The sequence below is a fragment of the Canis lupus genome, chromosome X, assembly GCF_003254725.2.
Source record: "Canis lupus dingo isolate Sandy chromosome X, ASM325472v2, whole genome shotgun sequence".
NCBI classification, from domain to species: Eukaryota; Metazoa; Chordata; class Mammalia; order Carnivora; family Canidae; genus Canis; species Canis lupus.
In genome coordinates, this window is record NC_064281.1 from 70,121,139 (window position 1) to 70,143,638 (window position 22,500).

Sequence of the window (22,500 nt, forward strand, 5' to 3'; positions counted from 1 at the left end):
CATGTTCCGCATCTGGTTTTCAGTTTTAACCAGCAACTTATTTATAATAAGGGGGAGGAGATAGTGACATTACTAAAGCCTTTTCTTGTGGCATCTGATCATTTGGTATGTACCTGTTGCTCTTCTCTCTTGTTCAATTTGCCTTTCAATTATGGATTGTCTGTACTGGAAGACAATGGATGATCAAAGTATTATTTCAGAAAATATACAGATTTCCATTGTGTGGGAAGGGACCTAGTAGGTAGAATAAAATGAACAGTTTAAAGTCTCACCATGAGTTTTGCCCTAATTTGAGGCAAATTGAGAAGTTGCTTACTTGATGTGTCCCATTAACCCAGTACATACAAATGAAGAAACTACTCTTTGTGAATTGTCTATGCTGGCAGAGGGTTAATGGGTTTGATAGGTGTCCCAGCATCATGAAACATAAAAAGGTTCTATGAGGGTATCACTAGTTATTTAAGAAATCTGATGTGATTTTGAAATTTGTTTGTGGTAAAAGAGTGATCATGTTTCCTTTTTATTTTTTTGACCTAGTACAAATCTGTGATTTAAACAGTGAGTGAAAGTTTAAGCAAAAATAAAAGTGAACTCAGTGTCCATGAATAGTTTGGTACATCCAGCAAGAACCTTCTACTTTTAGGAGTTGTGCTTTCAAGAAAGCACTTACCGCTGTTAGTATTGACACCTTGATTATATTTTTCCCTTCCCTTTGGTATTTCTCTGTTCCATCTTTTTTGTTTTACTTGCTTTGACAAGGTAGTTAGATCCTTGTGAGATGGTATCATTTTCATTTCCTGGCTAACAATGTTCAGTGTTGAACATAGCTTGATATAGTAGAATACGTATTTAAATCCAAGAGTTTGTTAATATCAGTTGGAATTTTCTTTGTTGCTGAAATTAACTTTTGAGCCTTACATGATTTTACAAGTGATGTGTCAGAGTTAATAAAAACACATTTAGGAAGACATTTCAGCACATTTTAAGGTAAGCAAATTGACCAAATGACATGATTTGGGTAGACTTTAAAAAAAAATGCTGCACTCATTATTTTAAGTTGTCTTATTGAAGTGCTCAGCATGTTCTTCTGAGGCCTTTTAGGTTGGGGTTCCACTGGGGTTCTTAAAATATTGCCAGTAAGATAAAACTTTACCTAGACTTAATTTTGTTATTTTGAGTATTATGTTATTAATCACTGTAATAGTTCTTAATTGTGTGTGTGTATAAAGGAGCTGTGGTGTGAGATTATAAAAGAGAGCTATATGGTCATAGAAATTATTTGGATAGGTGATTGTGGAGGATAGGGGTTCTTAAACTCCTGAAATTATAAGATTTGAGTGTTTGTAGGTACATTCATTTTTGTGGGTCCCATAGTTTTCATCAATTTCTCAATGGCACCTGTCACCTATAGAAGAATAAGAACTATTGAGTAACCAAAGAGAGAAGGTAAAGGAAATGCCAATTGATTCCACTCCAAGTTAGTAGGGAGAGGAGGAGGTCAGTGATGAAGGGAGAAAGGAAATAGTACTGATCACAAAAATGATTGATTATTCATCTGGGAGTAAAAAGAAGTTAATCAGATAATGTCTGTATAATATTAGCTAAGATGAAAGTTTCCTTACATGGAAAAAGTAACAGTAGTTATAGTGGATTCATTACAGTGTAAGGCTTGTGATTCACTTCTTTCCATTTTGTTTCTCATTGTTGTGAAAAACTGGAGAAGGAAGGTATGTTTTGTATAGAGAGGAACTACTTTAATTCATATCTTAACCTTTTGATGGATATTAGAATTTTTTCAAAGTGACATTGCAGGACTTTAATGACTTCTGTTTAAGATCGAATCAAAATCTAACAGAACTTGTGATGCCTGGGTGGCTAAGCGGTTGAGCATCTGCCTTAGGCCTAGGGCGTGATCCTGGAAGTCCCGGGAGAGTCCAGTGTAGGGCTCCCTGCATGGAGCCTGCTTCTCTCTCTGCCTGTGTCTCTACCTCTCTCTCTGTGTCTCTCATGAATAAAAAAAATTAACAGAACTTACTTCAGTTTTCTTTATCTGTGAATCCTCATAATGACCCTTTTTAAATTCTTTTTACCGAAGGCAATCTTCTCTGGGCTTCTCACATTTTGAATAATGCGGTAGTAGTAAAGCTTTGTATTTTATGTAACTCTTTGGTTAGGCACAGATTGTAGCATGTCATAAAGCAGAATGAATCTTAATTATCAGTTTGGTGTCAATCATGGAGTGCATTTTGTCAAATATAGTAGAGCTCTAGAAGTATTATGAAGGAGATGCATCTTGAATCCCACAGATTTAAGTCAATGACTTAACCATTAAAAGAGACTGTTAAAGTAGAATGGTGTAGACTGGTTTAACATTCTTAGATGTTTTTGCATTTTGACTTTGTGTTTCTGTATTATTCCTAAGCCTTTGGTTCTTAAGATAGTGGAGTAAAATTAGTAACTTGATGCAACAGAAGTTAATTTTTTGGTTATTGTGTAACTTCCTATTTGGTTATTGGTTTTATAATTGGGTAAATTATGTTTTGATTTCAATTGATAAGTTGAGCACAATGAGTTCATTTATTCAACAAATATTTAATGGGCACATACTCCATGCTAGGCATTCTGATGGTTGGTGATACAAAGGTGCTCATAGTCTAGTGGGGGAGACAGGGAAGTTAATGATTAAAAGCTGTGTGATAGGGAATCATAGGAATATGCATAAGAGGGTGATATATTGTGGAGCAGCATCTAATTGGATGGTTGAGTGTGACAAGAAAAGGCTTACCATAGTAGATGATAATGCACCAAGGCTTGAAGAATAAGGCATTAATTGAAGAAGGGGAAGGAAAGGCATTTTGAAGTTTAAAGAACATCTACAAAAGTTGAGAGATATGGTAACATGCCTAATAAAGGAACTATGCATAGATTTTAATGGCTGAAACAAAGGATACACATGGTGGACCTGAGAGAAGAGAGTCCAGATCATGATGGATACATGTATGCTATTTTAGAGTTTCAACTTTTTTATGCAAGCCATAATAGGCCATTGAAGAGACTTAAGCAGGATACTGGCCTGATCAGAATTGTGTGTGTGTGTGTGTTTTTTAAAGATTTTATTTATTTATTTGACAAAGAGCACAAGCAAGGGGAAAGGCTGAGGAGAAAGGAGCAGACTCCCCACTGGGCAGGGAGCCTGATGCAGGACTTGATCTCAGGATCCTGGGATCATGACCTGAGCCAAAGGCAGATGCTTAACCGGCGCCCTAGACTTGTATTTTATTTTTTACTTTATTGTTTACTTCATTTATTCATTCATGAGAGACACAGAGAGGCAGAAACACAGGCAGAGGGAGAAGCAGGCTCCTTGAGGCAGCACGATGTGGGACTCAATCCTGGGACTCTGGGACCATGACCTGAGCCAAAGGCAGACACCCAACTGAGCCACCCAGGTGTCCCTAGGCTTATATTTTAGAAAGAAAATACAATGCAGAATTTCTTGGAGAGGGGTACCAGAATGGAGGCAAGAAGACAGGAGGAACAGAGTGGCATAAAAGAGTTTGATGTTTAGAGACCTGGATTCTTGTTGCAGCTCATCTATTCATCCATTTACTAGTTTGTGTATTTACTTGCGTATTTCTCTGCATTTCACTTTCCTCCTGCCACTCCCTTGCCTCACCTCCTTGCCACCCATGCTGAACATCTTCACCAAATTTGAAATATCCATCTTGTTTCTCCTTTATAAATCTCACCTGCCTTTCACAGCCCAGCTTGTGTCTCAGAAATCCCCTCATTCTTTCATTAAAAACTCCACTGATTAATTCAGTTTACAAAGGCTCTTTTTTATTCTGAACTCATAACTATTGTGAGTCTGAATGTTACATGATGATCTTATATCTACAGAGATTATAAGGTGCTTCTGGGCAATGGTTCCACTTTATGTCTATTTTTGAAAAACTTGCAAGCCAGTGCTTGGGTGCAAAACTACTCAGTAAGTGATTATTAGCTGGGAATTCTTTCCCTATAGGCCAGACATTTTGAGAGTGTAGGTTGTTGAAAATAGGTTCATTTGATAGAGTATTTTTTTTAAGCCTATCTGTACATTCCTCTGTGTCCTTTGTCTGTTTTGAAATTCAAGAAACTTCTGGTCTGGGAGAAGAACTCCTTGGATTCTCCTGTTTGGTTGGATTCTTGTGATGACAGAGCCCAAACCTCCATGCAGAAAAAATGTATTAAAACTTATAACCCAAGAAACATGTTATTGTTATTAGTAGGAGACTTCAGATTATTGGCAACAGAATACTGAATGGAGGACCACAGGACCTGGGTTCCAGTGTCTATTTTATATTTTATTTGCTTGCTATCTGTGATAAACTGTTTAATAGCAGGAGTTTGAGCCCTTTCATTAACATCTGCCAGTTGGAGATAATGTCTGCATGATTGGCTTTACAAGGTGGTTTAGATAAAACAGCTATGAATGAGTTGTATTTAGGAAATTCTGTATTGCTATACAAAATAGAGCATTACTATTAACCCCCTACATTACCTGAATCTGTTGTGATTGTGGTTAGATAGTTTAATGGCCATCCATAATATGGTTATATGTTGATTGATTCCCTATTCTGTTTGTCCAATTGGAAGAGTATACTTTGACCTTCTAATAATTATTTCTTTTGGATGAATATAAGATGTGAATCTAACATTTTTTTCACTATAGTATTCTTTTTTAAGAACCGGGCTGAATTTTCTTCCAATTTATAAATCTGACACATTTAAAGTTTTTGTTAAAAAATGTTTATTAGGGATCCCTGGTGGCGCAGCGGTTTGGCGCCTGCCTTTGGCCCAGGGCGCGATCCTGGAGACCTGGGGTCGAATCCCACGTCAGGCTTGGTGCATGGAGCCTGCTTCTCCCTCTGCCTGTGTCTCTGCCTCTCTCTCTCTCTCTGGGTGACTATCATAAATAAATTAAAAAAAAAATGTTTATTAGATATCTTTGGCATTCTGCTTTGCCAGGTAACTTACTGCTGTTGTACAAATAAAGAAAATGAGTCCCTGATATGTTAAGGTGATTGACCTAGAGATAAGTTTAAAGTACTTATCTACTTCTAATTGTAGAAAGTACTTATAGCACTGAGTTATTATGCTTCAGGGTCTCTGAAAGTGAAAAATTATTCGATTTCTCTTTTTGTTCTTTTTTGGAACTATTATAATTATAATCCACCTAGAGTTCACTCCAAGTACCAAGAGCTCTGGCAGTAGCAGTATGTCAATCTGGTCCCAAAGAACACTTTAAATAACAGGATACTCTGAAAATTATACATACATAATATATGCTAATTTCCATGAATCATCACATTTGGTTAAATATTACTGGTTATCACTAGCACTATATTGATTATTATTGAAGACCTGACTTTTCCCTATTCCTATATACAGCCTGACATGCAGAAGAGACCAACTCTTTTGTCAGATTTGGGGTGTTTGATATGCTCTTTTCTCTCAAGACTGAAGAAACTAAAATGATGGCCAGGTGACTTGAAATGATAGTTATAGGGATCCCTGGGTGGCGCAGTGGTTTAGCGCCTGCCTTTGGCCCAGGGCGTGATCCTGGAGACCCGGGATCGAGTCCCACGTTGGGCTCCCGGTGCATGGAGCCTGCTTCTCCCTCTGCCTGTGTCTCTGCCTCTCTCTCTCTCTCTCTCTCTCTCTCTCTCTCTGTGACTATCATAAATAAATAAAAATTAAAAAAAAAATTTAAAAAAGAAATGATAGTTATATACTTGATATCCAAGTGGGCATCTTGTAGGAGATACCCATTGTCTTCTTGTAGGAAGATAGCTCAAAATTGATACATATAAAGGAAGCTATATTTTTACATAGCTATTTATTATGAATATAAATAGCAAAGAATGAACTCATACTAATTTAAAACTTATTTATATGATCAGGTTGAATCTGTTTCAGTCTGATTGATTTATTCTGGCTATAGCTTGAGCAGACATTCAAGAGAATTCTGATATTTGCTTGCTTTAAGTGAGGTGGCCTGGGGAAAGGGTATTGGTCCCTTTCTCATGAAAGAGTGTTGCAAACAAAATTGTTCCTAATCAACACTTAGGCTTTTCTTTAATGAAGGTTTTTCTGTCTTGCTTTCAGGAGAGTAAACTACCAAATACTGTCAAATTTGTCTACCAGTCTCTCCTTCTGTTAAGGCCTATATAGCAGTGCCTACTTCATGTGAGAAGCTTCTAGGTGGCTATTCATACAGGTCTATGTAAGAATCCCAAATTCATTAGGAATGCATTATTTTCCAAAGGCTATTGATTCAATTACTTGGTGATTCCAGTGGTCATCCAAGGGAGAAAATATGCTAGGTACGGTTCTAAATATATTTGTCATTCTGGGATAGATATCCACATGCTATGGTGAAGATTTGGTCAAAATTATGAGGACATTTTTGGCTATCCCTAATTTGTTGGTCTTTCACCTAGCTAAAAGTAAAACTTTTAATAATATGGGCTAGTTAAGATGGCCTTTTTTATAAAACATAAAAACTTGCAAACATGCTAAAAAGTAGAGAGGTTAATATAATGAACCACCATATATCCATTACTCTCAATCCAGCAGTCATCTAGATTTTCAGCATTTGTTTTAGCCTTTATTTTTTCCTTGCTAAAGTATTTTAATGCGAATCTGGGATATCATGTCATTTTGCTCCTACATACTTTGGTGTCCTTCTCTAAAAAGTACTTTTTTAAAATGTAACCACATGCCACTGTTGCATCTTAAAAATTAATGTATTGCTGGTATAATCTAATACTTAGTTTATATTCAAATATTCCTAATTGCCTCAAAAAACAGAGTTTAATGTAATGTATACATAATTAATGTATATGTCACTGAGCTCCTTAAAGAAATACAACTTAATAGTGACAGTTTTATTTTTTTATTTTTTATTTTTTTAAAAATTTTTATTTATTTATGATAGTCACACACACACACACACACCACAGAGAGAGAGAGAGAGAGAGAGAGAGGCAGAGACACAGGCAGAGGGAGAAGCAGGCTCCATGCACCAGGAGCCCGACATGGGACTCGATCCCAGGTCTCCAGGATCGCGCCCTGGGCCAAAGGCAGGCACTAAACCGCTGCGCCACCCAGGGATCCCAATAGTGACAGTTTTAAAGCTTACTTTATTTTGAGAGAGAGTGTGCATGTGCAAGTGGCAGGAGGGGTAGAGGGAGAGAATCTTCAAGCCGACTCCCCACTGAGTTTGGAACTTGAAGTGGAGCTTGATCTTATGACCCATGAGATCATGAACTGAGCCAAAACCAAGAATTGGTTGCTTAACTGACTGAGCCACCCAGGCACCCTAAAATCAATGAGAAAATTTCATTTAAAGTTATTCCACCAAAGTGCTATCATAAAGTATCAGCTCCAATGAAGTTCACTTCTGTCTTTAGTCTTTTTTTATTTTTTATTTTATTTTTTAAGGTATGTATTGTCTGTATTTTTTAATATACTTTTTAATTGAAGTTTGATTTGCCAACATATAGTATTGGTTCTTTTTAAAAAGATTTGTTTATTTATTTTAGAGTGCATGTGAGCAGGAGGAAGGGTGGAGGGATAGAAGAATCTCTTAAGAAGACTGCACTGAGCGCAGAGCCTGATGTGGGGCTTGATTCCTGGACCCTGAAATCAGGCCCTGAGCCAAAGTAAAAGAGTTGGACGCTTAACTGACTGAGCCCCCCAGCCGTCCCTCTGTCTTTAATTCTGTAGAAGTATCTGAAAAGGTTGTCTATGCAATTGTAGAGAGGCTCCTTAGAACAGTTACTATGTGCCATAGAATAGAGACCAAATTAAGACTTTTGGCTCCACTCACTGGTTCGGTAATCACTCATTCTTCATTTTGCCATTTGTGAAGTGGGGTGGGGTTTATGTGTATTTTCTTCCCAGGGAAATGTTGTAGATAGTTGGGCAAAGGAAATTTGTTCTTTAGTTCTCTGGATAAAGGGTTCATATAACTCTTTGATACATATACACAAGTAACTATATGTTACTAGCTCTAGTTTTTATTTCAATACAAATGCCAATTTGGTAAGTGAGGTGTCTGTCTTTAGTTTTTAGCCACTTTAATATACTGTAGGTTGCTGAATATGGATAATTGGGTGAATGCAAACCTTTAACAAAGAACTCTGAACTATTAAGTTTTCTTATTTAGATACTTGGGTTAAATTAAAAACCAGGCTACACTAATATAGTGATGGAGCTGGGGATGGATGGAGTGGGTAAGTGTGAGAAAACAACTTGGGCAAAAGCCTAGACTCCACAGATATTTACTAAAGAAATTGTGTAACCACTACTTTACAGATAGCAATTTAGTGTTACTGTACTGGGAGGCATTAGACGTATCATTTCTGGAACTTCGTGGATTCAAGTAGATTTAGACTAGTAATCCATTTCCACTCTTCAACTTCTAGGCTGTTTACTGACCCAATCAGGTGGTAATTTTCCTCAAAACAGATGAGTTAAAATTGTTGGAGCTGGATCATTGTTGTGGCCTTTGTTTCTTTTGTTTTGCTGAGGGGAGAATATGCTGTGGAGGTATTGTGTTATGTACTTTGAAATCCATCACTTAAAAAATTCCAAGTGCTTAATAACATATTATGTTGGCTGAAGGTGCTTAAGAAGATTCCATATGTGGAAAGCAAGACCTTATATAAACTACACTTACGATTTGAGGTTGTTTGTATAATACAGACCTGGGCCACTATGCTCAGGGGTATAAGACCACAGAGGTCACATCACTTACCAAATCATGTGCTCAGTCACAAGACTGTATCTTCTGGGGGTTGATTTTTCTAATTTACACAAAGGTGCCATATGGGCTAGGGACTGCATTTAAACTATACTATATTCCTTATATCTTTATTTTGTAGATTTTATTCTCATACCTGATAGGAAATTCAGTAAGGCACAGGACTTAGTGTAATGTCTCACTTAGAATAAGTATTTTCCATTTGTCATTAATTCTGAAAAAAAGAATATAAGGTGTGTATCTATGTAATATGTTGTCCTGAACCTGACTACATTTGTTTTTAAATGATTATAGTCCTCAATTGTAGAGGGCTGTGTTCTTGAGGACCTAGCCCACAGGTTCAATATGTTGATAACTTTCTCTAACTTAAGATTCTTCCCTTTTTACACTCCTCCCTATCAGGTTTAATCAGATCAGTAGTGAATGGAATAGAGAGGCCAGGCAAAAGTTGGTTGAAACAGGCTTTTATTTATTTATTTATTTTTTAAGATTTTATTTATTCATTCATGGGAAACAGACACACACAGAAAGAGAGAGAGAGAGAGAGAGAGAGAGAGAGAGGCAGAGACACAGGCAGAGGGAGAAGCAGGCTCCATGCAGGGAGTCTGATGCAGGACTCAATCCTGGGACTCCAGGATCAGGCCCTGGGCCGAAGGCAGCGCTAAACTGCCAAGCCACCCGGGCTGCCGAAACAGGCTTTTAATGGGACACGCGCGCAGGGGAGGGCAAGCGGGCTTTTTAAGAGGAGAGGGGAGGCAGCCTGGGTGGTTCAGCGGTTTATCGGTTTAGCGTGCTGCTTTCAGCCCAGGGTCTGATCCTGGAGACTTGGGATCGAGTCCTGCGTCGGGTTCAGGTTTCCTGGATAGGTCCAGTCTCCCCCGATGATGTGTCTTTGGGTGGTCTGCTGGTGATAGGAAAGTTCTGACGTGGGGGCTACAAGGTGGAGGGTCCACCGCCATTTTGTTGGTGCCTCCGGATCCCCCTTGATCCCGCCGACCCAACACTCCCAGTGATTCTTTTGACATTATTGCTTCACAGTGCTTCACACGGTTATAGATTATACAGGTAAAACTGCCTTTTTTTGAAGTTTGTGTCATAACTCCAATTTATTTTCATTTATGTGAAATGATTCTATAGGCCAGAACCTATAAAAATATAAGATGGGTTAAAATAAATTTGGCAGAAGCGTATCCTCTAATGTGCCTTGCAGTTTGATACCTCATGTTACAAAATCAGTGTTTTCCAGAAGACGCAGTGTGTACATAAAACATTTGTGAGTATAAATAATCTTTTCTTAGGCTGACCTCACAGCTTGTTTTTCACTGGCAGTGCATTAGCTTACATTTTTCCACCCCTTTGGTTGAATAACAGTGGTCTTTAAACAAGCTATTAAAGGGAAGAATGATTTTACAGTGCAAAAAAAAAAAAAAAAAAAAAAAAAAGGCCTGAATTTTCTCCATGCTGGTGGTTTGGCTTTTCATGTGTTTGTTTTACTAAAGTAGGGCTAACCCATGTTTTCTTATCTCTGAATTCTTAGGGTTCTTTAGTACAGCCTATACTTGCTTAATTAAGATAGTCTTGTGAATTTCTATGAGATCTGAATCCTCCCTCTTTATATGGATGAGTAGGTCTGGGACCAAATATTAAATTTTAAGGGGCCATATCTCTGTATAATGGAATTGAAGCATCAGTTATACTTTATTTTTTTATTATTATTATTTTTTAATTTTTTATTTATTTACGATAGGCACACAGTGAGAGAGAGAGGCAGAGACACAGGCAGAGGGAGAAGCAGGCTCCATGCACCGGGAGCCCGATGTGGGATTCGATCCCGGGTCTCCAGGATCGTGCCCTGGGCCAAAGGCAGGCACTAAACCGCTGCACCACCCAGGGATCCCATCAGTTATACTTTAAAGTAGGAGTTATGCAGGATTCTGGGCCCAGTTTACCACACTCTTCATACAAGCTCTGTTGTAGCTAATTGTGGATCAAGATATGTTATATTGCATATTTCTGCTTTCAACCCCTCCCTTTAAATGATCTATTAACACTTGCATGTTTCTAGCTCTGAAGATCATCTTATTCCTTGTTGTTTTAACTGGTTTCTGTGGCTATTATTAGTGGTGTATTCTATTGCTTGGCCACAGAAATAACATGCAGTAGGATGGCCATTGGATGTGAAATCAATTACTGAATGTCACAGATTTACTTAAAAGTATTTCCCATCCATACCCATCATCAGTCATGCTGCCATAAAGTAGTAGAAATTGCATTTTGATCCTAGTACCACAACTTTGTGTTTTCAGAACTCCACATTTTATAGAATCTGAGATTATTTTATAAGCTATACAGAGTTGAAATAAGCTAAATAGGATATATAACTGATCTTATTAAGTTTTATTTTTAAGAGTTAATTTCTGGCAATTTAAAGAGGTTCTATAGAAAGTAAGCTGACACTGTTGGGGATTTACCCCAAAGGTACAGATGCAATGAAACGCCGGGACACCTGCACCCCAATGTTTATAGTAGCAATGTCCACAAGAGCCAAACTGTGGAAGGAGCCTCGGTGTCCATCGAAAGATGAATGGATAAAGAAGATGTGGTTTATGTATACAATGGAATATTACTCAGCCATTAGAAATGACAAATACCCACCATTTGCTTCAATGTGGATGGAACTGGAGGGTATTATGCTGAGTGAAGTAAGTCAATCGGAGAAGGACAAACATTATATGTTCTCATTCATTTGGGGAATATAAATAATAGTGAAAGGGAATAGAAGGGAAGGGAGAAGAAATGTGTGGGAAATATCAGAAAGGGAGACAGAACATAAAGACTCCTAACTCTGGGAAACGAACTAGGGGTGGTGGAAGGGGAGGAGGGCGGGGGGTGGGGGTGAATGGGTGACGGGCACTGGGGGGGCACTTGATGGGATGAGCACTGGGTGTTATTCTGTATGTTGGTAAATTGAACACCAATAAAAAATTATTAAAAAAAATGTAAGCTGACTACTTTTTAAAATGTGATTCTGGGCAAGTCATTTATCTGTCTTCTTTCTGGGTGTTAGTTTATTTCAACTCCCTTATTTTATAGAATAAACTATCTTCAGGGTTCCATTCAGCTCTGATGTCTGATGTACAGGGAGTCAAAGATTATTTACAGCTGTAATGAATATTCCATAACATAAATACATGACATGTGGGTTCTAGTTAGATGAAAAGTTGTCAGTCATGAAAGATGACAGTTTAAGGCTGAATGCTAATAGGTGAAAATACCAGTTAAGTTTACTGTTGCTGGAGTCTGAGTTAGCCTAGTTCAGTGAAGGTCACATCAGCATTGTTTTACCCATGCATTGTTTCAAGGGCCCTATAGAATGCTGGCTCTGCCCTAGGTCATCCTAATCCTTCGGCAGATCTCTTGGTTCACTGAGTAAGTATAGTACTCAAGCCTGCCCAGAGATGTTTCTCAATAATGAACAATATCATATGTGCCATTTGCTATTCTAAATGCCTTGTATATTTTTGTCAAGAACTTTTAAAGGTCTGGGATTTTATCCTGCTTATATACCTGTTGCTGTTTCATGAATGATTTTCGAAGACTCAAGACTCTTGGGTCAGCAACAAAAGATGGTTTATTACTCATTGCAAAAGCAGTAGCCAGAATGTCAGCATGACACGCTGGGTCACTATGGTCCTAATTTATATAAGGTAGACTGGGATGGATGCCTACACAGGCAGTTAGCTGCATTACAGGTGAGGAACACTGAGCTTGGAGGATTTACACCACTTTTATGGTAAGCAAAAGCAGGCCTGCTCTTTGGGGAGGGGTGGTATTATTACCTCATGATCAGGGCCACTTGCTTTATTTTTATTTACTTATTTATTTATTTTAGAGAGAGACAGAGGAGGCGCATAGGGAGAGGGAGAGGGAGAATCTCCAGCAGACTCCCTGCTGAGCACGGAGCCCAATGTGGGGCTCAATCCTATGATCCTGAGATTATGACCTGAGCCAAAATCAAGAGTTGGGCACTTAACCAAGTGAACCATCCAGGTGCCCCTAGAGTCACTTGCTTTAAACACAGCCCTCAGAAATGGCCTGGCTAAAGTGTTGTCAGGGCCTTTCAGTATCAGGGTGTTTCTACCCAATAAGAATGTGCTGAGTTGCTCAGGGATTGATGGTGGATATCCTCCCCCATCAATAGTGAGTTATTTGGTCCTCACATTAGTTATTTTGTGGGTGAGAAGAGCTCAGAGAAGGATAAATAACTTGCCCAATGATATACAGTGGTGAATTTGGAATTCAAGACCTGTGTGACTATGAAATCCATGTTTTTTGTTTTGTTTTTTTTTGAAATCCATGTTTTTTTAACCATTATTTTCTATATTCTCTAAGACCCTAAATTTCAGACTGGCTCTAAGTTAACTTGAAGACCTAATAGTTCTCTAGACTGGTGATGGTTGGACCTAGCCTACATTTGCACTGTGCTTATGTAAAATTTAGAAGACTAAGTTGAAGGGCCATTCATTTTCGTGCCACTGATAATCAGTAGTTAAAATTCTTTAATCACGGCCATGAAGTGGTAGGTCAAATATGTGACCACTTGCTAGAAAATAGCCATGAGGATTAGAGTGATATGGCTGTGGATTTTAAGGATATATGAACATAGTTCTTAAAAATATCAGTCTGGCCTCTTAATATAATGTCATGGTCAATACATGTCATGTCACTATACTTTACAACTATTGCATAGTGCATATGATTCTCTCTCTTGTTTTTGTATGTTAGCCAATGAAGAGAGTAGCTTTTGAACGGTTTACACTGTGAGCCAAACTGCCTGCTTAATCTTTTAGTTTCTATCTCTCCTCATCTGCCCATTCCTCTTTTGTTTGTGAAATTTTGTATGAAGTAAAGCTGCTTTGGAAAAACTAAAGCTATCTCCTATTAAAACAAGTACACAATATGCATTGTTTCTTGTTTAGGGGAGTGCCAAGAACCACCTACCTTCTCCTGCTGCTTGTGTCTGCCTTGCCTAAAGATTGGCTCTATAAAAGTGTGGCATATTCAGCCAAGTGCTATCTTTTTTAATTAGGCTGCTGAAAGTGTTATAACAAACTATTTTTGTGTTGAAATGTGACAAGTAATAGAGTCCTAAACTATGGACTTACATGCCAAATAATATGGAAGTGTGCATAATGTGATTTCAGTTCTAGCCCTTCAGTCTTAATCATCATCCTCTCAAGAGGAAAAGGGAGCTTTTAATTTAAAAATGTGGTGAATAAAACAGATCAGGATTATACCAGTATATGCATGGAAATTGGTCTATTTCATACTTAAGATCACTAACTTTAATAAATTAAAATTTCTGTGTTGGTTCTTTTCATAGAACTATGTATAATAAGTGTGAAACCAGGGAAAGGACATCTTAAGCTCACATAATGATATAAACATAACTGGGAAAGCTGGCAATTAAGCCAGCCATGTAATTTTTTTATTTCTGTTTTTCAAATATCTCTCTTACCTATTCTTACAAATTTGTATTTCTTCTAAATACAGTCTTGGCTGTTGATGTCCTTCTTTTGTTTTTGACCTCATCTAGAGCTTTAAAGAGTCTTGTTTTATAAAAATTCACATTCTTGTGAATGTGAATTCACATTCTTGTCCCCAAAAGTATGTTCTGTTTTTCTTTACACCAGTGGTTCTCTGTGGGGGCACAATTTTGTCTTCCAGGGGACATATGGTATTGTCTGGAGACATTTTTGGTTGTCACAAATGGAGGAGGGTGCTACTGCTATCTAGTGAATACAGGCCACGAATGCTGCTGAATGTTCTACAAGTGTGCAAGACAGCCCCCCCCCCCCCCCCCACCGTAACAACGAATTATCCTGCCCAAATGTCAATAGTGCCACAGTTGAGAAACTCTGCTTTGGTCTCTATGAGTTTGTGTTTATTTAATGTGAAAAATTCCCGTGACTCAATAGCCATTCATTCATTCTTCTATTCTATCCTTCCCTCTATATGGAGATATGGAGGGCCAGATCATCCCTCTTTTTAAGAAAGCATTGTTCTATTGACTCCTACTAATTTTATTTTCGTTTCCTTTTCACTACTGGAAATCTGCTGGATGGCCTATTTACAACTTTGTTGTTGTAAACTTATACCTCTTACCCCTTATTTCTGGAACCCCTGAGAAAAATATTCACTCTTATCCTAATAAGTTAAAAGGTAATTTTTCTGTCTGCTTATTCTTTGATACCTAAACAACTTTTTATTCTAGTCACTTTAACTCATTATCTATATGAATTTTACATTCCATGATACAATCTTCTCTGGCAGCTTCTGTCTCTGGATTTGACTGCAAAAGGTAATGGCTTCCTTTGCTTTTCATCTCAAAATTTTTTTCTTTTTCTGCTCTTCTTTATATGCAATTGCGGGCAATCACTTGCCTCATCAGTTGATGCCAAGCCTTCCTAGCTGCTCTGACATCTAAGTTCAATACTGTATCATTGTTTGCTGAAAGTCATTTCGTAGTTATGATGCAGTTCTACTAAAAACAGCATAAACTTGTTGATTCATTTCTCTGAGACCCATGTGAAACCTGGAATACTTTATAGCAGCGATTGTTTTAATATTCTCTTTGCAGGAAGAATAAAAATTAACTTGAAACACAGACACACATACATATGGTGTTTATCAAGTTTACTTATTCAGATAAGCTCTTCCCTTGCTTATCACCAGTCTGTATTACTGTAATATTAGTCACTGACTGACCTTTATGATTTCTGGTCCACTTAAATCAAGATTAAGTTCCCTATTTGACTTTTGAAAGTCAATGACTACCTTTTTTTTTTTTTTTTACAAGTTTGGTGACATGTATTTATGTATTTATTTTTTAAAAGATTTTATTTATTCATGAGAGACACACAGAGAGAGAGAGGCAGAGACAGAGGCAGAGGGAGAAGCAGGCTCCACGCAGGGAGCCTGATGTGGCACTCGATCCCGGGACTGTAGGATCACGCCCCGAGCCAAAGGCAGATGCTTAACCGCTGAGCCACCCCGGCGTCCCTTTATGTATTTATTTATTTTAGCATTTTCTAGTGAGACTACTTTTTAAAAAATTTTGTTATTTAACATGTAGTGCAATATTGATTTCTGGAGTAGAATTCAGTGATTCATCACTTACATGTAACACCCAATGCTCATCACAACAAGTGCCCTCTTTAAGATCTATCACCCATCTAGCCTATCCCCTACCCTCATCCCTCCATTTACCCTCAATTTATTCTCTGTCATTAAGAGTCACTTATGGCTTGTTTCCCTCCCCATTTTTCTTTCCTCTTTCCCATATGTTCATCTGTTTCCTTTTTTTAAATAAAGATTTTATTTATTTATTAGAGAGAGAGAGAGAGAGAGAGAGGCAGGCAGAGACACAGGCAGAGACACAGGCAGAGGGGGAAGCAGGCTCCATACAGGGAGCCTGATGTGGGTCTCCAGGATCACACCCAGGGCTGAAGGCTGTGCTAAACCGCTGAGCCACCCGGGCTGCCCCATCTGTTTTCTTTATTAAATTCCCCATATGAGTGTGATCCTATAGGGTTTATCTTCCTATGACTTGTTTCTCTTAGCATGTAATACACTTTAGCGCCATCCAAATTGTTGCAAATGGCAAGATTTCATTCTTTTTGATGACTGAATAATAAATATATACATATATGTGTGTGAATACATGTATATACACAGACACACATACACACACACACACACAAACACCACATCTTTATTCATTCATCAGTCGATTGACATTTGGGCATGCTCCATAGTTTGGCTATTGTTGACAATGCTGCTATAAACACTGGGGTGCATGTACCTCTTAAAATATGTATTTTGGGTAGATACCTAATAGTGAATTGCTGGGTTATAGGGTAGTTCCATTTTTAACTTTTTGAGGAACTTCCATACTGTTCTCCAGAGTGACTGCACCATTTTGCATTTCCAACAACAGTGCAAGAACATTTCCCTTTCTCCACATCTTCACCAACACCTGCTGTTTCTTGTGTTGTTATTTTTAGCCGTTCTGACCAGTGTGAGATGGTATCTCATTGTAGTTTTATTTTTTATTTCCCTGATAATGAATGATGTTGAACACCTTTTCGTATGTCTGCTAACCATCTTGATGTCTTATTTGGAAAAGTATCTATTCATGACTTCTGCCTATTTCTTAACTGGGTTATTTTTTTTTGGGGGGGGTGAGTTAAATTTTTTATAGATTTTGGGTGCTAGCTCTTTAGCAGATACATCATTTGCAAATATCTTCTCCCATTCTGTAGGTTTCCTCATGATTTTGTTGATTATTTACTTTGCTGTGCAGAAGCTTTTTTATCTTGATGAAGTACCAGTAGTTCATTAAGTACTACAAGTCTTAGCTTCAGCAATTGGAGAAGAAAAAGAAGTAAAAGGCATCCAAATTGGCAAGGAAGAAGTCAGATTTTTACTCTTTATGGACGACATGATACTCTATGTAGAAAACCTGAAAGACTCCACCAAAAAATTGCTTAGAACTCATACATGAATTCAGCAAAGTTGTAGGATATATAATCAATGTGTAGAAATTCTGTTGCATTTCTATACACCAGTAACAAAGCAACAGGAAAAGAAATCAAGGAATCTATCCCATCTGAAATTGCATGAAAAACAATGATGCCTAGGAATAAACCTACCTAAAGAAGTAGAAGATCTGTATTCTGAAAACTATAGAATACTTCTCAAAGAAATTGAAGAGGACACAAAGAAATGGAAGAACATTCTGTACTCATGGATTGGAAGAATAAACGTTAAAATGTGTATACCACCTAAAGCAATCTACACATTCAGTATAGTACCTATCAAAATACCACCAGCATTTTTCAGAGTTAGAACAATCTTAAAATTTGTATGGAACCACAAAGACCCCAAATAGCCAAAGCAATTCTGGAAAAGAAAAATAAAACTGGAGGCATCAGGATTCCAGATTCCAAACTATACTGCAAAGCTGTAGTGATCAAGACAATACAGTACTGGTACAAAAACAGACACATAGATCAATGGAACAAGATAGAGAACCCAGAAATGGACCCACAACTATATGGTCAACTGATCTTTGACAAAGCGGTTAAGAATATCCAATGGAAAATAAAGACAGTCTCTTCAACAAATGACGTTGGGAAAACTGGACAGCAATATGAAGAAGAATGAAACTGGATCACTTTCTTACCCCATACACAAAATTAAATACAAAGTGGATGAAACATTTAAATGGGAGACAGGAAACCATCAAAATCCTAGAGGAAAACACAGGCAGAAACCTCTTAGACCTTGGCTGTAGCAAATTCTTATTAGACACGTCTCCAGAGGAAAGGGAAACAAAAGCAAAAGTGACTACATCTTATCTAATTCATTAGAACCGAACTTATATTTAGGGTTCCTGTTAAGCTACCTAGTTTTATCTTATCTTCCTTTTTCTATTTGCCCCTTTATTTGAGTGAAGCTATTTCCTAAATTGTTCCATCTACTTGAAATAACCTCTTGCCCTGTTTTCTCAGAAGATTCTAATTATCTTCCTTCCATTTCTTCATGTAACTTGTTAAAATATTTATTGTCTGATTGAAAGTGACATGATCAACTCATTCCCCTTCAATCTTACCTGTAGAGAGGCAGTTTATTCTGTATGGCTGTATTCACAGTTGTATTTATTATAAATGTATGTTATAGAGTATAATTATTCCATATATAACTAATCCTCATAATGCATGAGGCATCATGCTGAGGGTATAAAAGCAACTATACATAGGTTTTACTCTTGAGGAGCCCATGGCCTAGTGAAAAAAAGGGGGACATACAAGTCTAAAGTAATAAGTTCTATAATAGGTGTCAGCATAGTGTTCTTTGGAATGCCACATGTTATTGCTGGTAGGGAGAGGAAAAGCTTCACAGAGGCCACATTTGACCTGGGTCTTAGAGAATGAAAGACAGTTTATTTAAAAAAATTTTTTTAAAAGATTTTATTTGAGATAGCGAGTGAAAGAGAGAGAGAACACTAGTGGTGGGGAGGGACAGAAGGAGAGGGAGAAGTGGACTCCCTACTGAGCAGGGAGCCCAGTGTGAAGCTTGATCCCTGTAACCTGGGATCATGACCTGAGCAAAAGGCAGATGCTTAACTGAGTTACCCAGGAGCCCCTGAAAGATAGTTCAGTAAGGTTAAATGAGGATGTTCTCTCTTTCTCTTTTTAAAATGTTATTAACTGATTTGATAGAGGGAGGGAGAGCATGCAGAAATAGGCAGAGCAGCAGTCAGAGTGAGGGGGAGAAGCAGGCACTCTGCTGAGCAGAGAGCCCGACATAGGACTCCATCCCGGGACTCTAGGATCATGACTTGAGCCAAAGGCAGATGCTTAACTGACTGAACCACCCAGGTACCCAAAAAAGGACGTTCTCAATTAAAAGTTACGTAAAGGCAAGGTTTTTTAAAGTGTCTTTGATTTTATTTTTAAATTTTTAAAAAGATTTATTTATTTATTTTTAGAGAGTGAGAGTGAGTGGGGGGAGGGGCAGAAAGAGAGAAAGAGAGAGAAAGACTCTCAAGTAGACACTGTGTTGAGTGTGGAGCCCTACATGGGGTCCATCTCAGGACCCAGAGATAATGACCTGCACCAAAATTGAGAGTCTGTTGCTTAACCAACTGAGCTACTACCCAGGTGCCCCTAAGTATCATTGATTTTATAAATGTTAAGATCTTGGAGGGAAGGCTATGATTGAACTTGTTTTCTGAGTATGGGTGATCATATGAAGTATTTTTTTACCAACTCAGTAGTAAGATGGAGAAAGAGAATTAACATTTACTAAGAACCTACATTATTTCAGGCATTGCTCTGGTAGCTTGACATCACCAACTTAATTTTTTATCAGAAACATGTATAGTAAGGGGCACCTGGGTAGCTCAGTCAGTTAAGCATTTGCCTTTGGCTCAGGTCATGATCCAGGGGTCCTGGGATTGAGTCCTGCATTGGGCTCCCTGCTCAGTGGGGAGCCTGCTTCATCCTCTTCTCCTTCTGCTCCTCTCCTCCATGCTCTCTTTTGCTCTCTCAAATAAATAAATAAAATCTTAAAAAAACAAACAAACACGTATGGTAACTGTAGTCATTTTCCACATTTTATCAGTAAGGGAAGTGAATCTCACTGAGGTTAACTGATTCTGATTCCAAAATACATGCTGTTTTATGATAGCATGCTACCTTCTTAGAAGTGACAGACTGTAATTAAAATGTAGAAATGAACTGTAATTTTTTCTACATTATTAAAATATACTTCATATTTTATATTTTTATGTTTTACTTTTTCTATTCATTATTGAGTATGATAAATGCATCTTAACACATTTTATCATTGTTGGATTAAGGTAGCTGAGAAATAATAGAGTTTGAGAAATTGGCTACGAGTTATCTACAAATAATTTAGAGCTCTATATGGTTAATTTTACTACTGAGGATTTTGTTAGCTACTCAGTTGGGAAAGTTCCACCCCTGAAATTCTTGTTCAGTATATAATAAAATTTAATAAGCATTTCGGAGAAACCCACCTCAGTTTTGTGCTAAGCGTTATTAAAATACTAAAATAAATAGTCCCTGCCCACTGGGAACACAGGGTTGGAGAGTCTGATGTTTATAAACCTGTGGTGCAAAGTGTAATTTGATAAATGCTACTGTAGAGGTAAAAAGTCCTGGGAGTATTAGGGCTGACTTCATGGAAAGATAGGCAACAGAAGATAGTCAAAGTGCAGGGAGTTTTTTTCTTAAACAGTGATAGAGGGTGGAGAGGGGACATTTTGTACAACTGCAAGGGAGTTAGGAAGTTGTAGCAAGTTTGAGGAATTAAGAGTCTAGTGAGGCCCAGCTGTACATATGTGAGTGGTAGAGGTCAGTCTGGAGGGAGATTATAGCTTCATCATAGTGAGCACTGAATGTTTCTCTAAACAGTTTGAATTTCATTCTGTAGAGTATCTGAGCAGGGGAATGATGTGATCAGACCTTATAGTCAAACCTTACTTTTAGACTTTTTATAATTGGAAATATTAAAGTCTAAAATCTTTCGTCAAAACTCTGTGATAATTGGCCTATTTGTCGTGTAAATATAGAGGCATCATATAATTTTGATACTTTTGGCATGGTCTAATTTGACAGCTTTGAAAATTTGTGAAATTAAGCATGTACTGTGAATAGTGTGTGCTTTGATGACTTACAGTCTTGCAGTGACTTAATTGACCCTTGCTCCCAACCTGCTCTTCTGTAGATCTGTCCCTCTAAGTCTGAATTTCTTTTTGTTGTTTGGTTTTACAAATAGATACTGCTCTAAAGGTTAGGTATCTTAGTGTACAAGACTGTTGCTGTCAAACTGAATGTGTTTTGTGTAGGCTGAATTATAGTTCCCAGAATATTCTAAGAGAAGCTGCAAGATTTATGATATTCAAAACTAGGTAAAATTATCCTCACTGAAGTGTTGTCATACTTTGGATTTTTATTACCATTTTTACACATGAATCTCTTTTGACAAAGCAAGGCTGCACTGCTCACACTATGGCAAAGTAGTCTCAGGGCTGTGATTTGAACTCCAGGCCCTATTTAGTATAATTCATTTAAAAAATGAGCCTTGTATTAAGAGACACTGTCAACTTAGTTTTATTACTACAGCTTATATTCATTTATTTAAATATTTTCTTTATTTGAGAGAGAGTGAGAGAGAGTGAACATGAACATTGGGGAGGGATAGAGGGAAAGAGGGAAAGGAAGAAGGAGATTCCCTGCTGAGCAGGGAGCCTGATGTGGGACTCGATCCCAGGACCCTGGGATCATGACCTGAGCCAAAGGCAGATGCTTAACCAACCGAGCCACCCAGGGGCCCGTTACTTCAGCTTTTAAAGTTTTTATTATTATAAGGGTCCAGATGAAATTAAAAGAACCAAAGGAATGAAAATTTGTTCATATTCAGAAGATTACATATATCCAGGATATCCACGTATGTTATTCTGCATTCAAATCTAGGTGTCACACAAAACCTGATTTGTAACATGAATAAAATAATATCTATTATCATTGTTATTATTAATGATTATGTTGATTTGAACATAAAGCTTTAAAGATACATACAGAGTTTTAAGGTTTGGCTGCTCCTTAAAAGTAAAAGTAAACTCCCTTTCTGTTATGGTATATAAATGTTTTTCAGTCTTTTAGTTTAGTTGAGGACAAAGATACTTAGGCTAAAATCGAATGTTTTGTGATTATTTTCTATTTTTTGAGTTTAGAGATATTGCCTATCATGTGTTTTACTGAAAGTGGTCTTTTTTTGGTGCAATGGTTTGCAGCCATAGAAATGGGACATTGTTTGCAAGGTATCGATTAGGAAACCTTTCAGGCTCCTTGTTGGATTACAAAATTACTCTAAAAAGAAATAGATTTTTAGGACATGAATCATCCTTTCTAGATAGCTTTCTCAAGAGATTCATGATTCTTGCAAAATCCATTTTGAGCTTTTGAAACAAAGAGTAAGTATTACTACAAAAGCAGAGGGCAAGAACTCACTGAGTTATAAATACATGACCATATGAAAGAACCTAGGGCAGTGGCTCCCCTGGTATTTAAAGTAGGTTAGAAATTCTGCCTGGC

The 22,500-nt window shown here is 37.6% G+C and overlaps 1 protein-coding gene across 7 annotated transcripts in view; it reads left to right on the top strand.

The window, feature by feature from the left end:
• The window catches only part of DIAPH2 (diaphanous related formin 2), a 1,060,012-nt gene that overhangs the window by 1,610 nt on the left and 1,035,902 nt on the right, over positions 1–22,500 (top strand). The window lies entirely within an intron of this gene.